The sequence below is a fragment of the Pinus tabuliformis genome, chromosome 6 (assembly GCF_031772625.1).
Source record: "Pinus tabuliformis cultivar Carrire ecotype Pingquan chromosome 6, CPIR1, whole genome shotgun sequence".
NCBI lineage: Eukaryota > Viridiplantae > Streptophyta > Pinopsida > Pinales > Pinaceae > Pinus > Pinus tabuliformis.
This window is the reverse complement of record NC_142292.1, coordinates 1,516,648,059-1,516,670,523: the sequence shown is the minus strand read 5'-3', so window position 1 is coordinate 1,516,670,523 and position 22,465 is coordinate 1,516,648,059. Positions and strand designations below refer to the sequence as shown.

The window sequence follows — 22,465 nt, the reverse complement described above, 5'->3', positions numbered from 1 at the left end:
GTTCCGTCTCTGCCAGCTTCTGCTCGGACCGCTTGAAGGAATGTAGAAAAGCGGCATGGGGTTCGAGTTTATTGAGCGCCATTCTCCTCGTTCTTTGCTGCACATTGAATGCCGACTGGACCAGCCTTAAAACCCAAATAACTTCACCTTCCGTCGAATTTACTGCGCCAGCGTCCTGGTAAGTCGTGGCTCGTCCGGGCTGACACCTGCCCATGTGACGAGCCACCTGCCTTTCACGCATCGAAGTCACCCGCATCCGGGAGTTGTGCCCTTACATTATTATTGTTATGTCGGCTCTGATTATACTGTCACCCCTTAGACTCCTATGTATATAATAGATGTCTTGTCATTTGTACCATCCAAGAATTGTTCATTTGTGTAATGTAAAGGAATTTGCCCCCAAAGAGGGTACTTTTGAAGTCGTTGATCTATCTCATTCTTCTATTTTGTGAGCTGGTTGCATAACAAATATCTATACAATAAACATGATAAAATGCAAGATAATTCATACTATGAGAATGTAAATCATGAGATGTAATTAAATTACATAGGGAATGCTGAAAAGTGTAAAGTGAAAATAAGTTTTATGATGATAAAATGTTAAAGCAATAAGTGAAAAGAGCCACTATTATGCAAATATAATTGGTACCCTGCAACCGCGTAATCCATGTTTGGTTAATATGATAAGCTAGTGTACGTTGTGTGGTGGGATGGTTTGTTGTTTTCTTCCCTACTCAGCTTAATGTTATAGCATGTTTGAATTTGATGCTATAATATGTCTTACTATGTAACATTATTAGTAGGTATCAGATTGGTACAATGAACCACATAACCAAAGACATCTCCTACTATAATATGTCTCATCTCTTGCTATAACGTGTCTCATTATATAATGTACCAGATTGATAGAATTAACATGTTTTACTATATAACAAGATTATATACCTTAATTCCTCAGAATAGTAGGTAGATGTAGTTTGTGGAAATAGACTAGATTAATATAATAACCCACCGAATAAAAAAAAAACATTTTTAGAAAAACATGTTTAAATTCTCTTTGTTTATATCTTTATTTTCATAAACACGTGTTCAAATTCAATTAATAAAATCAGATAAAGGAAAGTTTATAGTAAGTGAAAGGAACTTTAACTAAAATAGTTTTAGTTTAAATACGGTGTGGACGAGATTGGTACACATAACCAAAAAAATATAAGAGTTTCATTTTCAGAAACAGATGTTCAAATTCAATTAATGAAATCAACTTTAGGTTTAACATTGTGTCTGAATGATGCCTGCTTGCAATAACTCTTTTGGGTGAATATAAGTACGTTCTTTAAATTTGCATGTGTAATGCAATGTGTTGTGTTTGGGGGGACATTATAGCAGTCACATTAGATAACGGGGGAGGAGTGCCCATATAATTAATGAATTTGTTGTTTTTTTCTTATCCACCGCATATTTCATTCCGGTAATTAGATTAATCTCGATTATAGCATAGTGCAATAATTATTTATTTGGGAACTATGTAACAGAATCCCAGGAAAGAATGACATTACTCGCAAGAAATCTCCAATTCGGAGACCATGTAATACATGTGATTGGGGATTACACACATTTATTGATGCATTCACTGGTCCGTGGATAAGTATGAGGCCATTTGTAATGGGATAAGTATTCTCGATCAAATAGTTTACCAAGCAGTACGCTTCGATTTCTCCCTGGTTTCCAGTCAATACCTCGATATTTCCCATTTTGATCATCGCAACAGGAAATTTTTGCTGTCATGTGTGCATGCCAAAGGCACCAGAGTTTGCAAAAACCAGACTCCTGGTGTTTACATTTGTCAACAGCGTTGCGTCTGAGGTAAACAAACCGAGATTCTTTATAACGTCGTTGTATGTAGAGATTGTCTGGGTAAACAACCGACCATTTTTTTGTTGGATCAGGTGCACAACCAAATTAAATAAACACAGAAACAATCAAGCACATAAGACAGAGCTTTTAACGTGGTTCACCCAACCAATCTGGGCTACGTCCACCAAACATAGGCATCAGGAGTTTATTAATTAAATCAGGAGATTACATCATGAAAGCCTCACAAAACTCTCACCCTCTCTTAGCAAACATTCGAATGGTTGCCTGTTATATAGCCTAGAGAATCTAACAACCTCATAACTCCCTCACATCAAATATAGGAGGCATTAACTCCCTCCCAACAACCTGGAACTAATCTAGGAACTGAATCCCTATTGTTGTCATCAGCTGAGATTTTTCCTATTTTGCTACAAACAGAAAATCTCAACAATCTCCACCTTGACAACAATTCGCCTGATGCCCTGTTATTATTATTTTATCTTTTCTGCAAGCCAAGAGAAGCCAAACACCAGCGTAGCTTCTCCAACAAAACTGGTTTCGTGAACATGTCTGCACAGTTCTCCTTTGTATGCACCTTTTCAAGAGAAACTCCCCTTTCAGTGATAACCTGTCTTACAAAATGATATTTGATTGGAATATGCTTTGATTTACTATGATAGGCCGGATTCTTAGCCAAATGTATTGCACTTTGACTGTCACAAAGTAACCTGATGTTATCCTATAACCTACCAAACTCACCAAGCAAGCCTTTCAACCAAACCGCCTCTTTGCAAGCATGCGAAGCAGCAATGTATTCTGCTTCAGTAGTGGATAAAGCAACAATGTTCTGTAGCTTTGACATCCAACTTATAGCTCCACCTACAAGAGTAAAGACGTACCCTGAAGTTGATCTTCTCTTATCCAAATCACCTGCAAAATCGGAATCAACATATCCGCAAACAAATTCACTACTTTTATTGTAAGAAATACAATAACTACTTGTGCCTCTCAAGTACCGAAGCACCCATTTCACTGTTGACCAGTGTTCTTTACCCGGATTTGCCATGTACCTGCTGACAACCCCAACTGCATGAGAAATATCTGGTCGCGTACACACCATCGCATACATCAAACATCCTACTACATTGGCATACGGAATTCGAGACATATAATCCTTTTCTTCATCTGTATTAGGACATAAACTCGAAGAAAGCTTAAAATGGGAAGCTAAAGGGACCGACACAGGCTTCACATTGTTCATACCAAACCTCAAAAGTATTTTCTCAACATACTTTTGTTGTGATAGCCACAGCTTACCATTACTCCTGTCTCTGAAAATCTCCATGCCCAAAATCTGTCTTGCGGCTCCTAGATCTTTCATATCAAACGTCCTTGCCATCTGAGTCTTCAACCTGTTGATTTCTTCAATGATTTTGCTTGCTAAAAGCATATCATCAACATATAACACTAAGATAATGAACATGCCATTATTTAACTGCTTAAAATAAACACAATGATCATATTCACTTCTTACATATTTCTGACTCAACATGAAAGAATCAAACTTCTTATACCACTGCCGAGGCAACTGCTTCAGGCCATATAATGACTTCTTGAGCCTGCAGACAAATTTTGCATTGCGATGTTGAACAAACCCTTCCGGTTGTTCCATATATATTTCCTCATCTAAATCACCATGTAGAAATGCAGTCTTAACATCTAACTGCTGCAACTCCAAATCAAACAAAGCCACTAATGCTAACACAATTCTAATTGAAACAATTTTAACCACTGGTGAAAATATCTCATGAAAGTCTATGCCAGCTTTCTGAGAAAACCCTTTTGCAACCAGCCGAGCTTTGTACCTGTCTTCCGTATCATTCACACCCCGTTTCAGCTTGAAGACCCATTTGCATCCCACAGTTTTCCTGCCTTTGGGAAGTTCAACCAGATCCCACGTACCATTCTTACCTAAGGCCATCATTTCTTCCTTCATGGCTGCTTTCCATTTGTCACTATTTGAACCTTCTACAGCTTCCTGATAACACAAAGGTTCATCATCATTAGCGATCAAAGCAACTGAAGTAACATGATCATCATACCTTCTCGGACGACGTTTGATTCTTGTAGATCTCCTTAAGAATGTTTCTGGTGCTTCCACAATTGGCTGTCTATCATCTGTAGAAACTTCTTCATGATCGCCATCTGAGACCTGTTCATGTCCTCCATCTGAACCCTGTTCATAATCTGATTCTGAAACCTGTTCATGACTAGAATCTGAACTATGGTCGTTATGACTATCATTAGAAATGCTGTCAAACTGAATATGCTGGAAATCAGATACATCATCCTGTTTCAATCTTCTATCTACATCTAACTGTACAAGAGAGGATTCATTAAACTTTACATCTCTGTTGATGATGATTTTGCGGGTAGTAGGATCCCACAATCTATATCCCTTCGTTCCATCACCATACCCAACAAAGATATACATTTTAGACTTTGGATCTAATTTAGTTCGCTGATGTTTAGGCACTAAAGCATATGCATCACAACCAAACACTCTGAGTTTAGAATAGTCACAAGGGTGTCCTGTCCATACCTCTTGCGGAACCTTGCAGTCTATTGCCATTGATGGAGATCGGTTTATCACATAACAAGCGGTTGCCACTGCTTCCGTCCACAACTCCTTTTGCAACCCAGCGTTACTTAGCATACACCTTGCTCTCTCTAGAAGAGTCCTGTTCATGCGTTCAGCAACTCCATTCTGCTGAGGAGTATAAACCGTGGTCTTATGTATTTCGATCCCTGCATCCTTGCAATAGTTGTCAAACTCCTTGGAGGAAAACTTACCACCATTGTCAGTTCTTAAACATTTTATAGTTCTACCAGTGTTGTTTTCTACCAATGCTCTAAACTGCTTGAAAACTGAAAAAACATCAGACTTCCGTTTCAACATGTAGACCCACACTTTACGAGAAAAGTCATCAATAAATGACACAAAATATGACGAGCCACCATATGACGCTGTAGGGGCTGGACCCCAAACATCTGAATGGATATAATCAAGTATGCCTTTACTAGTATGTTTGCCTGTTTTAAACTTTTGTTTACTTTGTTTACCAAACAAACAATGTTTACAGAAATCCAATTTTCCAGATCTTAGATGAGGAAGTAACTTTCGGTCAGCCAAAATTTTCAATCCTCTTTCACTCATATGCCCCAATATTTGATGCCATAAGTGAATGGAACTACTATCATGTGTAGACACAGACACATGATCTGACCCAGTTCTACCTTCTAACTGAAAAAGATTTCCTACCTTCTTAGCCTTCATTACTAGTAAGATACCTTTATAGATTTTCATAACTCCACCTTGAATTACGGTTTTATATCCATTTGAATCAAGTGCTCCTAATGAAATTAGATTTTTTCTTAGATCTGGTACATGTCTCACATCAGTTAATATTTTGGTTGTGCCATCAAACATTTGTAGTTGTACACTTCCTATTCCAACAATACTGCAAGTGACATCATTACCCATGTACACGACTCCATCATCAACTGATTTATATGTTTTAAACCAATCTTTATGTATACACATGTGGTTAGATGCCCCGGAATCTAACAACCAATGTTGATCATGTTTTGAAACATTAACTGACAATACCTCATCACTCATACCTGAACTAGATATTGAACCTGTATCGGTGGTGTTGGCTTCCTTCTTTTCTGTCGAAGAGCCTTCTTTAGCAGCCTGCTTTCGCTTCCAACAATCCTTTTTCAGATGTTCAGCCTTGCCACAATGCCAGCACTTCACCTTTGGCTTCTTTCCTTTGGACTTCGAACGAGAGTCGTTATGCTTTCCCCCGGAGTGTCTCTCTCGTGAGCGACCTCTGGCCATCATTACCTCTGATGTAGAGGTGTCTGCATTCGACCTCTTCCTTGTTTCCTCAGCCAACAAGGCTCCAACAACATCGTCAAACTCAAGAATTTCTGATGTACTAAAACTTATGGAAGTAACAAAGTGATCCCGGGATTCAGGCAAAGAACATAATAGAGTTAATTCCTTATCCTCTGAATCAAATTTCACATCTAGACTGTTTAATTGCACCATCAAGGTATTAAAAACATTCAGGTGATCAGCAATTGAGGTACCTTCTTTCATCCGCAAACTGTAAAGCTGCCGTTTCAGGAGAATCCGATTTGTCAAAGATTTCGTCATATAGAGCTTCTCAAGCTTCGACCACAGGCCTGCGGCGGTTTTCTCTGACACAATGTTGAACAGAACATCGTCTGCCAGACATAACCGAATTGCGCTCAGAGCTCTATCGTCCATCTCATCCCATTCATCCTCCGTCATGGAAGGAGGCCTTTTGTTTTACCCCAACAGTGCTTTCGCCACACCTTTTTGAACCAGCTGATCATGCATCTTCACCTTCGAGATCTCAAAATTATTCTTGCCATTAAATTTCTCAATTTCAAAACGGGCACTTTGAGTTTTCGCCATTTGATATAAGCAAAAATCACAGTAATCTCCAAATATCCAACCAGCAAATTAAATAATTGCCTATGCCTTTACAAAACAAAACTGCTTTAAAAAAACTTTCCTTGGTCTTGTGCAAATTCCACCCTATAAAAAACAAAAAATACATACACTTCTTGTTTTTTATTTGCACCAATAAACCAATCTTTTGTTTACGGTTTTGTTATTTATTGTTTCGCAGAGAATTGCAAGGGCCGCACCGAGGCTGTGACCCATTAAAGTGATACACACTTCCTGTGTCCCTGGCGCTGGTTTTATGTAATACGCACAACAAACCAATTACAAATTCGCTTTGCAGTTTTTTGTTAAAAAAATTAAACAACAAATACGGTTCTGTGTACGCAGTACACCACAAAACCAAAGCTGGAATACGCCCACGCAAGTCACTATTGTATATTATATATTCATGCTGTTTTACAAAACATACCCCCGCTTTCTATATCACCGTTTTAATATATATATTCACCTTGTTTGAAAAAACACACCCACGCAATGGTTTGGGTTTTAATTTATCCACCATGGTTTTTTATAAAACACATCCACCATTGCCACGCACTTTATAAATATATATATTCAACGTTGTTTACAATATATCTACCCACGCAGCACCAAAAAACAAAACCATGCTGTTCACCGTTTTGGAATATTCTATCCACGCTGTTTTAAAATTTTCGATGTGCAATTTAAAATTTACGGTTCTGTGTTGAATGAAACCAGGCGATATATTCAGACGCGCAATACAATTTAAGTTACCTCCACCAGATCCGTTCTTAAATCCTCGCAGCAGTCTTTAAACCACCACGCACCAGCACCAGATCGGCTTCAAATCCACGCAGCAGTATATTCACTCCACGCCACGCAGTACCAGATCCACGCCGGTTTGAAATGTATCCACGCTCAGCGCGCAGGGCAATGGACGGCTCCAGCAATCCACGTTATGCAACCACAACAATTGATTACAAACATCCCACGCAGCAATCGATTTCTCCACCGCAGCAACGATGTTGAACACCTCCAGTCAAACGCACCAACAGCAATCAGTCTCAGCACCTCCAACATGCTCTCATACCAATTGTTGGATCAGGTGCACAGCCAAATTAAATAAACACAGAAACAATCAAGCACATAAGACACAACTTTTAACGTGGTTCACCCAACCAATCTGGGCTACGTCCACCAAACATAGGCATCAGGAGTTTATTAATTATATTAGGAGATTACATCATGAAAGCCTCATAAAACTCTCACCCTCTCTTAGCAAACATTCGAATGGTTGCCTGTTATATAGCCTAGAGAATCTAACAGCCTCATAACTCCCTCACATCAAATATAGGAGGCATTAACTCCCTCCCAACAACCTGGAGCTAATCTAGGAACTGAATCCCTATTGTTGTCATCAGCTGAGATTTTTCCTATTTTGCTACAAACAGAAAATCTCAACATTTTTCGGGCTAAATTTGATAGATGGGTTAATTTCTATTTTTTTTCCAAAATAAATATTTTCTAATTTCTATTTTTTCTAAAAATTATTCAATTATATTTTATAGGATAAGAATATTTTATATTAGAAATAGCCTATATTTTAGGGAGAAAATATAAAATATTTGGAAAATTGAATATTATTCTAAAAATATTCCCAAATATTTTATAATTTACATATTAGGTAATAGTAAGATTTTCCAAGGTTTCTACACTTTAAACTAATATTTCATTCTTAAAATATTCCTTACAATAAATATTATCTCTAATGTAATTAGAACCATCATGGTTGCATCCAATTTTGCTATAACTATGTGTTCCCTAACACCCATCATTACCTCAAAATAGGTGTCCTATCAGGTGCTCTACTTATGAGACACAAGGGAAATATTATACATTTCCTCACATATCTTTGGTGAAACTAATTATTTCATCCAATCTTGTTATTCACATGAGTTAAATTGATTTTCTACTCATTTTTTTGCAATTATTATAGGGATGCATTATTGAGAGTCTTGGATCATGACTAAGACAACACTTTTGACCATTTACTTTTCAGTATTGGGTGAGTTTTTATGTGAATTCTAGTTGTATTTTTTAAGTGTGTTAAGTGATTTAATTATAGGAAAACAAACTGATAGGTTGTTTTTTTTGCCAGAGTGTGAAGAGGCATAATATTTGGAGACCAAAGAAGGACCAAGATTCCTCATTTTAGGCCGCTAAATTGTCTCATTTTTCACCATCCTAAACAACCAATTTCAGTCATCTATCACACTTTTTTCCACCCATTTTTTTGTGTTTCTTCGTGAATATGCCACTTTATGCTTAGTGATATTAAAGTAGTTAATTATTGTTATTTTCCTTTAATTTTGATGAATTAGAATGGATTATTGTTGGCTTTGGCGATGATGGTTTCCCTAATGTTGTTCTAGTGGTTCCCATATGGTAACAATAACCAACATGCATGGCTGGCATATCTACATAGCTCCAAGAGAAATTCTTGAACATAGATTTTGTTCTTGGAAATGATGATATGGATTTTTGTTACCTAACACAAACCTAGGTCGACTCCATTAGTCTCGAGCTCTTAATTTATAGTTCAAATAGCTCAAGCGAGATATAATTTGATGAGCATAATTGGGTGACCATCTTTGGATGTGATTTTCAAACAAAGAAAAATGAATATTAAAAATACACTACGTGTATTTTTGTCAAAATATCCCCAATTAAGTGTCATGCGAGCAGTTTCTCCAAAAATATCCCCAATTAAGTGTCATGCAACATTATATTAATCCAATATAATGAAATGTTAACTTGTTTTCTAATTAAGATTTTCCAAAAACAACCACCGTAATATATCGTAAATCTTTCGATAAATTTAGATTTTGGAGGATTAGTTCCAATCAAACCCTTGCTTTTTTCTTGTATAAATATATGGCTAGAGAGAAGGTTGGGAGTGTAAGTTAGGCGAAGAAGTAGTAGAAACAAAGGTCACTTAAGGAAACAAGGTCATATAAGCAAACAAAGACACAACGAGAATATTGCTGCATCATTTTTTTAATAAAGCATGCAAATTTCTATCATATGAAGCCTTAATTTGCGAGTACGCTTTTGCAGCCCTGATTGGTTAAGGAGGGCCCCTTAAGTGGCCAAGTGATGAAATGTTATTTGCTAATTAGATTTATAGTAGGAGTTTTGTAATTTATTGTGCTTTGATTTTATGCCCCATTGCTAATTTGCAGAACTTAATGTTTACATCTGTTGCCCATAAATAAAGGATCGGATTGCCCATCGATAGCTGAGATCGAAAGCACATTACGCTGCAGTGCGAATAACAATAATGACATCCAACACCACCGTCATCCTATGCTGCCTTCCATCTTCTACGTTATGATGGCAAACAAAATGTTATGATGTTGCGGAATTGAGAGAGATTAGGGTGAGGGGAGGAGGTACGAAATTGTAATCTTTATTTGTGATTACAGGAGGAAGAGAGGACAAGGAATGAATGAAGCAATGCACAAAGAAAGCCAAAGCGAATTTATTTCCTATGTATATTATGGATTCTCTATATTTATTAGAGAATTTTAAAAAAATAATGACTAACGTGCGTTAGATAATTTATTTAATAGTAAATTATTATAAAAAAACTAATAAATATGTAAGGTTTTTTCATTTAAATGATGTTAAGCTTTCTTGTATAACCATCACATTATTATTTATTCCTATTAAAATTATTATTATTTCATATTAGATACCTGTGTGATTCATGATTTTTTTATTTTTTCTTAAAACAAATTTTAATATTAATTATTGTTTTAATATTAGTTATTTATTTTCCTTATTTACTGACCAACTTTCAATTTTATTTAATATTTAAAAAGCTTCACTTTTATTTAATATTAAAATAAATTCTAAATAATATTATATTTTATAAGATTAATAAAAAACTTAATTTAATAAAAAAATTGCTTATCATATTGGTTACTTAGATTTTAGGGTTAGGGTTCTTCCTTATTGGATCTCTTTGCTTAATTTGATTTTCATCTTCATTAATCATATATATATATATGAATGAATGTTATTTGTCTTAATGAATATATATATATGTATATGTATTTGTGTATATTGTATAATTTTGTAATTTTTTATATATATTTAGTTTAATAAAATTAGTTTTCAATTGTAACAATTAGAAAATTAATTATTATTTAATTATATATCTTCTAACATTTTTAGTTTTAAAAAAAATGTAAATTGATATGTATTAAAAATAAAAACAAAAATCTTTGTTAATTTTACCTATTCCTTTTTAATTAAAATTGTTAAAAAATACATCAAGGAAAAAATTTTGGATGTGGGTTTAGAAAAGAATATTAAAAGTAATAATATATGTAATGATGTATTTAACATTATTCATTTATCTTAGATCTTAGGAATTTGTATATTTTTAATAATAGGTAGAAACACTAAATGATATAGGCTAACAAAACAATGTTAGAAAGAAAAGAGAAGGAATGAGGTATATGTTGTGAAAATTTTGAAGACATAATAAACTATTTTTAAAATTTAAGGAAAAAATCTTCAATATAGGTGTGTTATTGGTGATGCATTCTTTTGGCGGAGTGTTACGAAAATGTTGAAAACATTATTAACTATTTTTTTTTTCTGTGTAAAGACTAAACTATTGTATTAAAAAGTGGAAAAATATTTACAAAGAGGACTTAACCTCTGAGGATGCATGAGCCCACCCTCTATCAGAAAAGCAGAGCAGGTGCAAGTGGCCACCTGAATTACAAAAAGAGATCCCATCTAAATGAACATAAGCAGAGCAGGTGCAAGTTGCCTCCTGAATTACAAAAAGAGACCCCATCAAAATGAACAACAGCAAGCAGAATTGTGAATCCAGAAACTCATAAGCTTGTGGCTTGTGGCTTGCTGCTTGATAGCAGTGTTACAGAGAAGAGTAAGGAGACCGTTAGATTCCAGAGTTCTGGAGACACCACGAGCTCTGAAAGATCCCAAACCCACTGACAAAACTGGGCGCCACGCATATAGTAGAACCACCACAAAAGAGTCCCAAAACATGAAAATCGATCAAAAGATGCAATAAATACTAAGCCTTCGGAGGCTCACCTTGTACGCCATCATTGGCCTCGTGCGGGAGAGGAAGCCAATCGAGCATAATTCCATCTCCCATATCTTCCAGACGAACTTCCAGTGGAGGAATCGGATGCGAATGAGTAGCCAATCTATCAGCAGGAGCAACTGGAATAATGTCATCCGGAGGAGGGGCTTCTTCATTACCGTCCTCGTCATTCATCTGGGCGTTCTAAGTTCGAACTTTCTCCCCGTGGTCCGCCTCCGGGCTGACTGTTTCCGCATCTTCCTCATAAACTATCACCATTACAATGACTGAAATAAGCGGTTGATTACGCCTGCACTTAAAGGTGAATATGGAGGTGTGTACATGGTTGTTCTCAGAGGGGTCAGACTCCTCTGAGGGGGAAGAGGGTGGCGCAACTATGGCTAGCGGGGGAACTGCTCTGGCCCAAGCTTCCTGCCCTCTTCTTACACCCCAAACACCGCCCCTTCTCGGAACACCTCGCTGACGGGGGGCCATGAGCAGGGGAGACCACAAACGATTAACACAGAGAGACTTGATGCCAAAGCTGGCCACAGAACTGTGATTCCTGAATTGAGAGACAATTCAGTGACCTTATCTTTCAGTAAATCCCAAAAAGAGCCCGAGACAAGATTTTTGCACCGCACCTTCCCCTGCACAACCAAGAGCGAAGAATTTCCCACCCTGAAAATGACAGAGGGCGTGCGCTGGTCGGAAGTGAGACCTCTGAGACTCCTCACAGAGCTAGAATTGGGCGACTTCCTACCATTGGCACTTGAACTCAAAACAACATATCCTGAATTGCAAACCTGGAGCCAATACTCCATTAAATAGACTTCCGCATGGAATAATCTGGAACGAGACAGGGCATCGCCAGCCGGATCAGAGGACAGAGCGATTAAATTCGCCATACTTGAAACCATTACGCATCTTCCTTTGAATCTCATCAGCATTTATAATCCTTAATGTGAAACCAGAGCCGTCCAGTCGTGACGTGATCCAATGCCATCTGCCTTCTGTGCATGATTTACTCGCTCCTCAGGCTGACACCCGCATCCAGGTACATTATTAACTATTTTTAAAATTTACTAGAAAATTAATAAAATACCTTCGAGAGGTGTGCTATTGGTGATGCATTCTTTTTGGGGAGTATGCCTTCAATGTTATACATTTTTTTATTATTTAACTTGAGATATTATTTTTTTTCATGGCAATTTAATTATGGTTTTTAAAAAATATAAAATACCACGAGACATGCTGAATAATGTTGAGCATGGTGGAGATATTTTTTAGCTGAGTATGGAAGAGGTATTGTAATGCCTAGTAATGTCTCGTCTTCCCATCTTGTTAAACATTGTTAAATAACATAAAATAATAATAATAATAATAATAATAATAATAAAATTAATAGTTGTAATTATAATTATGTAATACCCCTCTCTTTCTACGTAAATATATTTTGTTTCTATGTAAAGATATTTTGTTTTTAGATTGAACTATCTTTAGTTGTGATAACTAGAAAGCCATAGTGAGCTCTATTTGAAATAAAGTATGATGATCTAATACATAAATTTTATTAATAAAAAGGAAAGTATGATGATCTAATACATAAAATTTATTAATAAAAAGGAAAACTGGAAATTATTTGGGAAAGAACACTGGAGTTAAAGAGATTATTGCCAAAATCTGAAAAGCAAGGATGACGGATAAGATCAAGACAATTTTCCCTTAAATCACTCTTAAAAATCCACGGGGATTGATTAGCCAGATATTATATGATGGGAGAGAAAATCTATTAAATCACTTGGGGGTCGAAAAACATTGACAAAAGGGTGGAGTAAAGCATCGCGGGAGAAAAAGGCAGGCTTAAAAAGAAAAAAACAAATAAGGAAAGCCTAGGTTAAAGTAGACCGTGAAAAGCAGTAAGTCACTTACGAAAGACCTACTAGGGAAATAAAGGTTTAAAAATAACTTTTTGGGAATCACAAGAGGTTGTTGATTTTGTGGGAAATAGATCTCAGCTCGAGAGAAAATGGAGGAAATAATTCATGGTTGGGAGGAAAGTGTTTTCCGACTCAAGTAATTTCTAGACAACAATTCTGGTTAGAAGAGTTAGTCACTATGGACATAATTTTTTTGTTATGCATTTAGATTAGTTTGAAATAATCTGTAAATTCTAGCGAGTAGATTAATATGTTATAAAATAGACATTTGCATTATAGAAATATTTTTGGTTATGCATTCAGATTTGTTAGAAAATTTCTTATGATTCTAGTGAGCGGATTAAAATGCTTCTGAAAATGGATATTTTTAGCATTGAAGTACATAAATGTGGTTAGTATTTCTTAAAACTGTTGCACTATTAACCAGGCATGATATTTTTAGATATGTGAGTAACATTACTTAGGAATGTAAATTCCCTTGTCATACGTTGGCTATGGTTGGACTAGAGATTACCGATCTTTTGAGTTTCAATTTTTCATGGCCTTATTTTCCAACTAAAAACAAAATCTTTTTATTCCAAACAATATACTAATTATGACCATTTTTTGGGATATGTATGGATCCACAACGAGCTACAGTTATGAACTACATGGGTTTCTTAACGTTATGCCTTAACATTTTCACTATCACATTGTTTTTCTGGTACTTCCAGATCTTTCTATTAGATAGCGCAACTTATGAATATGGGATTTGCGTTTAACCCTAGTTTTACATAGTGAGAGTGCTCACCTTTATTTTATTACTCATGGTTGTTGTTTGAAAATTTTACTACCTTCGATTTCTAATACAATACTACTTATTCGATACCCTTTCATATTCATTTAATTTTCAGTTCTCTTGGTGACATGCTAAGATTCTTTGGAATTTGCACAACATGCCCCCTCCTGTAAGGCCTTGCTCTACCATACCATTTTATACTCGACACGTAGCTTCCTCCACATGGCTATCACATGTGTCGCACCTAGTAATCAGTACTTGCCTTGCGTGGATGGTGAGGATCCACGGAACTGATCCAAGGTTGCAGATCTATCCTTGTTTTGTTAACCTTATTGTTTGATGTTTATGTTCTTGGTATGGAGTTCACTTTGCTGGGTTATGAAGTTACCCTATGTTGTCGGCTGAACAAATGTCTTTCCTAACTAAAAATGCCACCAGGACATGGATGTAACTATGACACCTCTGAGATCTGTTGGGTAATGGGTTAATTGTTCTTCGTTTTTGCTGTTTCTCTGAGGCGCGGAGAACCATAAATTTAGGTTCTCCTCTCTAAATAGGACTTCTTCAGCCCCAACTACTGGTAAGCTGTTTTTCCTTTCTATATATGTATATAAGTCGAATGAGTTCTTTCTCCAATTGTGGTTTTATTTCCCTGTTATGGATCTATTTCGTCAACTCTTTTCGATTGAATTTGTTTATATTGATATTTTCTGAAGGTTAGGCTTCGGGGTTTGGTTCTTCTAACCTCTCGATGTTTGATTTCTTTACTGGAACTACGGTGGTAGCGTTCCTTGGTGCACTCGCAGATTCTCAACTTCACTACTCAGGGTTTACAACATTCATTTTTCATCAAGTGTGATTTAGGTGCCAACCTAACCCTCGTTCTTTCCTTTTGTTTTTAATTTCTCTCTACCCTCCTCTGGACAAAAGATTAAATCGAAAAGTAAATCCTAGGGTTTTCTATTTTCATTTTTATTTAATTCTTCAGGTCTGGAAAATATGAATTTGACACCAAATTTTCTTTGTTGCGCTTGATTTCCAAGAATGTGCCTCCGGTTCGTCTCGTGAGGCAAATTTCCATCAAATCCCCGGGTAATTTATTCACTGCTTCTTCACACTCTGAGATTTATTATAGGTTAATTTTCTTTTTTTTTTCCAACCCTTTTCATAGTGAAGTGGTTTTCTATTTTTCTTTTCATGATCATTGTGGGGAAAATTTTAGGGGCTAATATTGGCAATTTTTTATATTTTTTCCAAAAAAAATATTTGCCAATTTCCATTTTTTCTAAAACTAATTTGTCCGAAATTTATAATATGAAATTACTTTACCTTAAAAATTGCCAAAATATTATATAGACCAATATAGTATATAAAATTTTTCTATTATAGATTACTAAATTTTTTAAATTTTTTAAACTTTCAAATAGAGATCCATCATTAAAATTTTCCATCAACCACATTCAAATAATTTTTTGGATGCAGCGGAACGACCCTAACGAAATTTGCATACAGGTAACTCTCCTTTCTAGATTCTTATTTACTTTCAACTACTACCAATTAATTACTTCGTTTAATTTCTTACCCATTTATTCATGTATTTTTGGTTCAGGTAAGAGGAAACTCTATTTTTCTCTCAGGTCATTCACCTACGGATATATACACATTCTAAATCGACCTCCTAATTGCTATAGGTTTGTGTATGTGGTGTTCTTCTTCGTCCCCCCATCGTCACTCATAGAATACATGAATAAATGGGTAAGCCATTAAACGAAGTAATTAATTGGTAGCAGTTGAAAGTAAATAAGAATTTGGAAAAGAGAGTCACATCTACGAAAATTTCTTTAGGCCATTCCCCTGCATCCAAAAATTACTTGAATGTGGTTATGGGAAGTAGAAGAACACTTCTTTAATAAAAGGGATGGGAAAGAAAAAAGAAGTAACATGTAATAAATATCAGAGCATGATGTAGTGTATAAATTACCTGAGGATTTGATGGAAACTTTCCTCACCAGATCAATTAGAGGCGCATTCTTCGAAATCAAGCGTAACAAAGAAAATTTGGTGTCCAAATCATATTTTATAGACCTGAAGAATTTTCAAATAAAAGAAAAATTAGAATAGAAAACACTCATAGTTACTTTTTGTTCAATCTTTCATCCAAAGGAGGGAAGAGAGAAATTAAAAAACAAAATGAAAGAATGACGGTTAGGTTGGCACCTGAGGAATACACTTGATGAAAAACAAATGTTGCAAAACTGACAAACTACGGGTCCAATTCTATCCAAAAATCTGAACAACCAAAACCGTGGTGTTCAATTTGGATAGGTTCTTGTTCTTAAAACTAATCCCCAATTTTTGAATTCCTTGTTTATTCTCTTTTTGTCTACATAGCTTCTCCATCAGTCCTGTATGAATTTAATATTATTCTAAATTCTTCGTATTATGAGAGAAATTACTTATTTTCTTAAGATATAAAGGGAATGCCTCTTGTCTTTCATTTCTACAACCATTATTTTAGTGCCAGGCGTTTCAACTCTGAAGCTCACATATTCTAGTACGTTTTTTATACATGCTAGACATGTGCTTCATGAATTTCACCTCCATTCAAACAAACTATCCACATGCATCCAAATAGGTCACTAAGCTCCATATAGCATCACAAAAATAGCCTAGATCCTTTAATACCACTTTTCTTTTTATATTTCTTTCAAAGAGAAAAAATATTAAAAGGACCGCTTGCATCATTTTATCTTATGTTGTTATTATTTTGATATCATTGTATCCAAAACACATCTACTAGTCATACTTAAATGTAAAAAAACCTACTCTCTCAGCGCCTTCTCAGCGCCTTCCACTCCATCTGTCGTAACTCCATCCACTCACGAACAGTAAAAAAAAAATGCAATCTGCCACACAACCGCATTCCTATTATTTCGCTGTTTTTCTTAAAGTGGACCTAGTCAAATCCATTCTTATGGTTATGCCACTTATTTCCGTTATCTTCCCTACGTTGATAAATGTTTGAGGACATAAATGAGCAATTCACAACATCAACATAGTTAATTATAGGGTATTTTAATACATAAATTTCATGTTTTAAGCAACAAATGTAACTTTCCAACCCATAACACTCCTATTTTTTAACTCACACCCTTGATTTGTATAGTTTGTCGTGAACCATTTAGCAATTTTCGTTTTAAGCTATGTTAGGCTCCTCTAGTAATTCTGGTTAAGAATTATTTTTATGGTGATATCATTAAAATCCACCATTTTATAGTCATTTTTTTCAATAAATATTTACTTTATAATTTTTTTTACAAAACCACAATATTGTTTCTTTAATTCCTCTATTATTATTATTATCATTATTATTAAAATTGATACAGAATGAAGGTTTTTTTTCACTTTTTCTTATAGTCTATTCCATTTTTCCTGAGAAACATCATATTTTTAGTCATGCTTTTAGCATTTGGTCCCTTTCACCTTATTCGCCTGGTTTAAAGTAATTTTGATGGCTTATTCATCATTTCTCCAATCTCTTAGAGTGCCATCATGTTTTTTCCTAGCTAGATGGGATTTTTAAAATACCAATATTACAACTATTATCAATTTGATAGTCTATAATTCTCTATATACTATCTTTTTTGTGATTATTTTATCCATTAACCACAATCTTCGGTGATATTCTATCTTGTCTTGCATATATACCACTTATTTATTAGATATTTATTAGATATTTTATGTAGGTTCTTATTCACTCTGAATCTTTTCCCACCTCCTGTAGAATGCACCTTTGATACAAGTTTTCTCCATTTCTTAGAATGGACTAACCCATGGCCCACATGGTCTCTCCTTATTAAGAATTCTTTATATTATATTCCATGTATACTTTTTGAATAAAACTTGCAATACTTATTTATTAGGAAAGTTTGAATCCAAAACTTCTATTTAAGTTTTCCATTCTAATATTATGGACTTATTCGTTTAAGTAGTGCTTCCTTATTTTACCAAGTAGATTAAGGTATCCAGTATCTCCCTATTCGACTATTCATGTTTCGTTTCGTTATAGGTTGCATGAACTTAAATATTGGCTAATCAATCTTTGAGATATGTTGATGCACTAAATTGGGGGAAATTCGTACCCATATTCTTTTCATCCTCTATTTGATTCTTTTTGATTCTTTTTCTCTTAAATGTATTTTAGGATATGTTCTTTGATAAGTGTTTTACATAATTCCTCATAAGATTTTTTTATTTTTTTTCTAATTCACAATTCCATTTCACTGCACTACAAGATTTCAATTATGAATTTTAATCATTTTTTTTGTTTTTATATAATTTATGGCAATTCCATTTCACTGCACTACAAGATTTCAATTATGAATTTTAATCATTTTTTTTGTTTTTATATAATTTATGGCATTTCTATCCATGATATCATTAATATCATTATAAATACTCCATTAGGGAGAGCTTATAACTAATACATTACCCAGAGCATGTTAAGGTGCAAAAATTTCTCCCATAGCAAACCTATTTTAGTTTCCCAACTAAAAATGAGTATCTTCAATTTTCAAAACACTACTTCAAAGGTTATTAAGGAAAGATCAAATTCCTTATACACTATGTGTACTCCCCCATGCATGTGTATTTCTACTAATTTAAGGAGCTTAGTTGTTTGTTGTTTTCAGCAACATCACTAATTAAAATGTTGTAAGCCTCATTTAACTTACTAATCAAGATTCTTTATCTTACATTCCCCAAGTTGTATATTTCAACTTTGTTGTAATAAAAGTTATTATAGAAGAAATTATAACCTTGACTAAATATGTTTAAAAAGAGGAAGAATTTAATAACTTACCAATCCATGTCAAATATTCTTAGAAGTTTGGGTGTACATGATTTGATTTGCAACTCAATGTTTTATTTAGAGAAAGCAAATTATTATGACAATTTCCTCCTCATTTCTTTTCCTGACTCGTAAGACTAGAGTATTTTAAATCGTAGGTAGGGAATACCATTTGGGTAGAATCATTGATGTGCAACTTTGTTTATTGCCAATATTATTTTCCCAACTCCTATTCACGCACAAAAAGTAAGTAGTTTTTTGATGTAGCTCAACATTCCACAATTTTCACAATGCCCTGGTACAAACCAAATATGTTTGATAAAACTATTATGGTATAACTTACTCTTGTCACTTATTCCATAGTGGCAATAAGGAGAAATTCTCAGAAACAACATTCCATTAGCCTAGATTACTAGGCTTATAATAGATCACAGTCAAACCTGGAGTCTTTTTCTTTTTCTTTTGCATAGACAATAATTCCGTCATTCTCTCTATTAGGTTTGTAAAGTACTAAGTGTCTCATTCCTAAGGAAGCTAGAATCACTTTGTGAACAATTGAGTTGTAACATAAATGTGGTTGGCTTGGTCATTGGTACCAATGTTTTTTCTTTTAGGGGATTCCAAGATCTTAGATAAATATAAATTTGACCCTTTCCCAAAGGCAGTGGTTTTCAGGGAAGCCTTCATAAGAAATTTTAAATTATAATGGTCAGTTGAAACAATAGAATACTATAACATTACTTACTTCTCTAATGGTTAAATAGCCTGAATCTCCACTCGTGTACCTTTCGTGCATCCTTTGAAAATTCAATCTTTTCCACAGAGTTGAAGCATAACTTGGGGAAAAATGGAGCAAAACCTTTCATGTGCGTTGCACAATCAAAAGAACACGACATTTACGGATTTGTGTATATCCTCCCGCACAATATTCTATCAAACAAATGGATGGTGAGTTGGGAAGAACAAATTGAGGTCACCTAGATTAACTTTTCCAGGCATAACCAGAGTGGATATAGAACAACCGTGGGATCTGCACTCTTTCAACTTTTTGTTTGCGGGTCCTTCGTATACTAGCAAAATCATTGGCGGTTGAATAATACCTATGGTTCATTACTCTGCTCCTTTTCGTAATTTTGCCAGCCAAGTGGGGATTTTCCCGCTAGATGAGCCTACCATAGCATAACATCAATGATATGTAATCATACTCATTTTTTATTTTTTCAATAGAGCCCACTAGGTTTCAGGGTTGAACCTAGAACTCTGATACCATTTGTCATGGTCCTATTTTCTAACTAAAAGAAAAATTCTTTATATTTCAAAAAACATAGAAATTATGCCTATTTTCTGGTTATTTATTTTTTAGTTAATAATACATATTATATGTATGGATTCCATAAAAAAAAATATAGCTATGAACTATATGGGTTTCTTAATGTTATGCCTTTAACATTTTCACTATCACATTGTTTCCCCGGTACTTCTAGATCGATTTATTAGATAGCGCAACTTATGAATATGGGATTTGCATTTAACCCTAGTGTTACATAGTTAGAGGACTCACCTTTGATTTATTACCCATTGTCATTGTTTGGAAATTCTATACACAGGTGGGTACATAACCTTTGATTTCTAATGGGTTATAATACTACCTATTCGATACCCTATCATACCAATTTAATTTTCAGTCATGTTGGTGACGTGGTAAGGTTATTTTGAATATTCACAGCATGCCCCCTTTTGTAAGGCCTTGCTCAGCCATACCATTTGATAAGGAACACGTAGCTTCCTCCACATGGCTATCACATGGCTCGCACCTAGTAATCAGTAGTTGCATTGTGTGGATCGTGAGGATCCACAGAACTGATTCAAGGCTGTAGATCTCTCCTCCTTTTGGTAACCCTATTGTTTGAGGTTTCTGTTCTTGGTATGGAGTTCAATTGGATGGGTTGCGAAGTCACCCTATGGTGTTAGCTAAAAAATTTCCATTCCTAGCTGAACATTCCGTCAGGCCATGGCTATGAATATGACACCTCTGATATATTATGGGGTATGTGTTGCAATGGGTTAACTGCTCTTCATTTTTGTTATTGCTACGAGGTGTGGAGAACCAGAAATTTAGGTTCTCATACTCTAAATAAGACTTCTTCAGCGCCAAGTACTGGTAATTCTTTTCCTTTCTCTATATAGATAAATCGAATGAGTCATTTCTTCAATTTTGGTTATGTTTTCCTGTTATCGATCTATTTCATCAACTCTTTTCGATTTATTTTGTTTATATAAATATTTCTGAAGGTTAGGCTTCGAGGGTTGGTTCTTCCGGCCTCAGGAGGTTTGATTCCTTTACAGTAAATATGGTGGCAACATTCCTTGGTCCTCTCCCATATTCTCAGATTGGCAACCCAAGTTTTACAACATTTGTTTTTCATCAAGGGTATTCCTCAGGTGCCAACCTAACCGTCATTCTTTCATTTTGTTTTTTAATTTCTCTCTTCCTTCCTTCTTCGGATGAAAGATTGAATCAAAAGGTAACTATGAATGTTTTCTATTCTAATTTTTCTTTTACTTGAAAATTCTTCGGGTCTATAAAATATGATTTGGACACCAAATTTTCTTTATTAGGCTTGATTTCGAAGAACGCGCCTCTAATTGATCTGGTGAGAAAACTTTCTATCAAATCCCCAGGTAATTTATACACTACATCATGCTCCGATATTTATTACATGTTACTTCTTTTTTCTTTCCAACCCCTTTTGTTAAAGAAGTGTTCTTCTACTTCCCATAACCACATTCAAGTAATTTTTGGACGCAGGAGGAATGGCCCTAAAGAAATTTTCGTACATGTGACTCTCTTTTCCAAATTCTTATTTACTTTCAACTGCTACCAGTACCAATTAATTACTTCGTTTAATGGCTTACCCATTTATTCATGTATTCTAGTTTTAGGTAAGAGAAAATTATGTTTTTCTCTCAGGTCATTCACCTTTCGATGTATATGCATTCTAACTTAGCCTGATCATTGCCACATGTTGGTGTACGTGATGCTCTTTGGCCCCCCACTGGTCAGTCATCTTCGGTGTTTGTATGTCCTAGGCTTCGATTTCATGATTTCATTTACTTCTATCACCGAAATTCAAATTATAAATTTAAGTCCCCTGACTTCTGGTACCAGGGAAAGTATAGAATGTCAGAGGTAATAACAATTCAATTGTATTTCCTTCTTTTGGCTAACTGTTCAGTTTACTATCGAGTTCATGTATATATCCATTAGTCATATGTTTTTATTTCCTCTGTGTACAAAAACAATTTCGAAATATCACGAATTTTCATATTAAATCCCTGCTAGAGAATCTGTGAATTTTTCTTATTTTCCCGCTTCCATGCAATGTATAAA

General features: G+C 35.0%; 1 long non-coding RNA gene across 1 annotated transcript; it reads left to right on the top strand.

Moving 5' to 3' along the window:
• The first annotated feature begins 18,597 nt into the window (after positions 1 to 18,597).
• On the top strand, positions 18,598 to 22,260 carry LOC149264445 (uncharacterized). The gene is made up of 3 exons (XR_016250076.1): positions 18,598 to 21,516; positions 21,694 to 21,756; positions 21,884 to 22,260. It is a non-coding gene; the product is annotated as an uncharacterized LOC149264445 (long non-coding RNA).
• Positions 22,261 to 22,465: the final 205 nt, after the last annotated feature.